This window comes from Rhinoraja longicauda, chromosome 31 (genome assembly GCF_053455715.1).
Source record: "Rhinoraja longicauda isolate Sanriku21f chromosome 31, sRhiLon1.1, whole genome shotgun sequence".
NCBI classification, from domain to species: Eukaryota; Metazoa; Chordata; class Chondrichthyes; order Rajiformes; family Arhynchobatidae; genus Rhinoraja; species Rhinoraja longicauda.
Window position 1 is genome coordinate 2869009 of NC_135983.1, and position 4776 is coordinate 2873784.

A 4776-nucleotide genomic window follows, 5' to 3' on the forward strand; every position below is an offset into this window, starting at 1 on the left:
CAACATCTAATGCAACCTGAATCCTCAATGCTTTCAACTGAAATAATGAGCTCAAGATTAAGATCTATCAAATGCATTCTGGAAAACAAAATATATTAAAAGCGTTTGGACAATCAGATTTTTTAAATTTTTTTTTCACATTGGCTGCATTTTGCCTGATTATTTAGTTTTAGAGTTACAGCATGGAAAAAAGTCCTTCAGCCCACCGAGTCCACGCCGACCAGCTATCACCCATCCACTAGTTCTATCCTGCCCGCTAGAAACAATTTGGAGAAGCCATTAACATACAAACCTGCACGTCTTTTGAAGTGTGGGAAGACACCAGAGCACCTGGAGAAAACCCACGCAGTCAATGGGAGAACGTAAAACTCCCTACAGACAGCACCCGTAGTCAGGATCTAACCCGGGTCTCAGGCGCTGTAAGGCAGCAACTCTACCACTGCGCCACCGTGCCGCCCTTATTACCAATGAGTGGTCACATTTAACTGTGAAGATGATACACTGCAGTAGTCCTGATCTGTTTTGCCACCTTTTCTGAAAAGATTTGGGAATATAGTATGTTGGCAAACCTTCATCAACTCCCAGAGCTTTATGAATCTCCCTGAGCATCAGCAATGCCTCGTAACTTTAATTTAATATCATGCTCAATACTCAGAAGTAAATATCATCCATCTCTGCAGAGTTTACAGCCTGTCGAGTTAATTTCTGTTGAATTAATCAATTCTACTTCGATCAGGAATGACATGCTACATTCTTCTAAAATAAACAAGAGAGGAATGTGTTCATAAAGTGCCTTTCATATTCTCAGGATATCCCAAAGCAGGTACCAGGAGATGATTTACTGCTAACGATGGCTATTTTGCGAGGTAAACCTGGGCTGTGCACAGCAAGATCCCACAGTGAACCCCACAAATAGCAATCATATAACCAGCTCCTTTGCATCTGTGTCTAGATTTTGGGCAGGATACGAGCAAATAGTGAGATGTGTACCTGGTCACGTTCTCAAAACCTGCACGGACCAAAATCTGCACAGAGATTTTGCGGACATCTTCAACCTCTCATTCCTGAGGTTTTAGATATTGTTTAGAGATACAGCGCGGAAACAGGCCCTTCTGCACACCGAGTCCGCGCCGCCCAGCGATCCCCGTACATTAACACTATCCTACACACATTAGGGACAATTTTTACATTTTACCCAGTCAATTAACCTACATACCTGTACGTCTTTGGAGTGTGGGAGGAAACCGAAGATCTCGGAGAAAACCCCCACAGGTCACGGGGAGAACGTACAAACTCCGTACAGACGGCGCCCGTAGCCAGGATCGAACCTGAGTCTCTGGCGCTGCATTCGCTGTAAGGCAGCAACTCTACCGCTGCGCCACCATGCCGCCCTGAGGTACTCACCTGCTTTAAAAGGGCGTCAATTATACCAGTGCCCAAGAAGAGTAAGGTGACGTGCCTCAATGACTACCGACCGGTGGCACTCATGTTCATGGTGAGGAAGTGCTTTGAGAGGTTGCTTATGGCACATATTAACTCCTACCTCAGCAAGAATCTAGACCCACTACAATTTGCCTACGGCCACAACAGGTCAACAGAGGAAGGAATCTCACTCTGCGCTGGAAGACTTGGACAATAAAAACACATACGCCAGGCTGTTGTTCACAGATGACAGCTTGTTGTTCAACACCATCATCCCCTCCAAGCTGGTTACCAAACTCAGGGAACTGGGTCACTGTGCATCTCTCTGCAACTGGATCTACGACGTCCTCATCAACAGACCACAATCTGTACGAATTGGCAGCAACACTTCCTCCTCAATAACACAGGAGCACCTCGAGGCTGCAAGCTCAGTCCCAAGCTCCACTCACTCTGTATCTATGACTGTGTAGCCGGACACAGTTCCAACTCCATCTTCAAATTCGCAGGTGACACCACCATTGCTGGACAATTTACGGGTAATGATGAGTCAGAGTATAGGAGGGAGATTAATCGCCCGATTGAATGGTGCCAGAACAACAACCTTGCTCTCAACATCACTAAAAATAAAGAACTGATTGTTGACTTGAGAAGAGGAAGGCCAGGGTGTACAAACCTGTCTTCATCAACTGGTCAGTGGTAGAGAGATTCTACAGCTTTAAGTTCCTGGGCATACATATCTCTGAAGATCCATCCCTGGCCCAACACATTGAGATAATCATGTAGAAAGCCCATTAACACCTCTACTTCCTTAGGAGATTGAGGAGATTTGGTATGTCAACAAATACTCTCTTAAACCTCTGCAGGTGTACAGTAGAGGTCTGGTTCAGCAACTCAAACATCCAGGAACAAGGGGGATTACAAAAATTGGTGGCCACTGCCCAGTCCATCATGGGTACTGACTTTCCCACCATTGAAAGGATCTATAGGAGGCACTGACTCAAAAAGTCAGCCAGCATCATCAGAGACCCACAGCACCCTGGCCACGCTCTCATTTAATCTCTGCCGTCAGGAAGAAGGTATAGGAACCTGAAAACTATAGGTTCAGGAATGAATGAATACCTAATTGTCACGTGTGATAAGTCACAGTGAAAGTCATTGCCTGTATACCCAAGGTATGCAAATAGTCACCCATAAAGGGTGCTTACAAAGTTGCAAATTACCTCCATGCCAGGTCCCCCTTTGTTCTCCCCCCTCCCCCTCCCTCACGGTGGTCCCCCCATGCCAGGTCCACCTTTGTTCTTTCCCTCGGCAGCGGCGTCCTCACTTCCACATGGTCCGTCCTCTTCCGTTGGTCGCTGCCATCATCGGCCGCCGCACCGACCTCTCTGGACGCCTCCCTGGGATCGACCCAGGGCCCAGCCATGGGCTCTGCAGACCCAGGGGCCATTGGCCACGGGCTTCATCGACTCGCGAGGCTCCATCTCCAGCCTGCGAGGCTCGGACTCGCAAGGCTCCGGAAGGCGAGCAGCTTCTTCCCAATGACCATCACACCACTGAACACTACGAACTCCAACTAAACTGCAAACTAATAACTGCTTTGCTTGCTCAAGGGACTTTGGGCTTTGTTTTGTTTTTTGCTCTATTAGATTTTTAAATTTATTGAACCTCATTTTTATGTTTATTTTAGTATATTATCAATTGAGTTCTGTGTTTACAAACCTGATGTGCTGCTGCTAGTAAGAATTTCATAGTTCTATTTCAGTACATACGACAATAAAACACTCTTGACTGTTGATAAATAACATGAGGCTGGGTTAGTATCTCGTTCAATGTCGGCATCATTGGCATTGCCACACTCCCTCAATAATGTAGTGCTGGTGCAGGCAGCTATGATAAAATGATTTACACATGATACGCAGAGAATGGAGATACTGTATATAGATTATGTGCTGGCAGATAAGAGATGGTTTTGGCGTCATATTCAGCACAGGCATTGTCGGCTGAAGGGCCCGTTACACTGTAGGAAGGAACTGCAGATGCCGGTTTACATCGAAGAGAGACACAAAAAGCTGGAGTAACTCAGCGGGAATGACAGCATCTCTGAAGAGAAGGAATGGCTGACATTTCGGGTGGAGACCCTTCTTCGGCCTGTTACTGTGCCGTTAGTGTTCTGTGTTCTCTGTTTTATCTAATCCATTAATTTGCGAATAATAACAATGACTTTGATGCATGCAGCCCTTTTAATGTAATAAAGCACGTTGAAGTATTGACAGGGATGTTATCTAAACAAAACATGTGGACAGGCATCATTACGGATGACTGAATAATTTGACAAAGAAGTCAATGAGAACTAGTCTTGGGGCTCTGATTCAAGGGGGTGGTCACCTCCTGACAGGCAGAGAGGGCAAATAAATGCTGGCTTTGCTTGCACTACTTAAATATTGAGAATATAACAATATAAAAGATGTGGGACAACATAGTGGCGCAGCGGGTGGAGCTGCTGCCTCACAGTGCCGGAGACCTGGGTTTGATCCTGACCTGTCTATGTGGAGTTTGCACATTTTCTCTGTGATTGTGTGAGTTTCCTCTGGTGCTCTGGTTTCCCCCCACATCCCAAAGACCTGCAGATTTGGAGTTTAATTGATCTCTGTAAATTTCTCCTAGTGTGTAGAGAGTGGATAAGAAAGTGGGATAACATAGAACGAGTGTGAACGGATGAGCAATGGTCTGCATGGACTGCCTGGGCTGAAGGGCCTGTTTCCATACAGTGGGTTTCTAAGGTTAATTGATAAATTGCCACTAGCATGTAGGAAATGGATATCAAAATTGGATAACGTAGAACTAGTGTGAACGGGTAATTGTTGGTCAGTGTGGACTTGGTGGGCTGATTGGCCGGTTTCCGTGCTGTATCTGTTAAACAGTAATGATTATTGAGATGGGGCTCACGTTGTCGACCTCCCCGTGGTGAGCCCTGTCAACTGACCTCAGTCAGGGGAACGACAACAAACAGAGACAGCAGAAGCAGAAGCAGCTTCATAACTTCTGCTGCCTCAAATGCAAGAAGAAGTAGATTACTGAGATCTTGTATATAGGGGCTTACGATGAAACACCTTTAATAAAGGAGTCATAGTGCATCTGTGTATTGAAAATATATCAAATTATAGTATCTTTTAGATGATCAATTTGATATATGAGAATAATGGCATGTAATCATATTGACCTTTCTCTTCCATAATCTACTAGGATCAGGAGGATTTTACATTGGTGGTTCTCTCCAGAGCACTGAATAGGTTGGGATCAATGCTGCCTGCCAGACTCTGCTCCAGATCTGAGTTCTTGATCTACAAGCGCTGA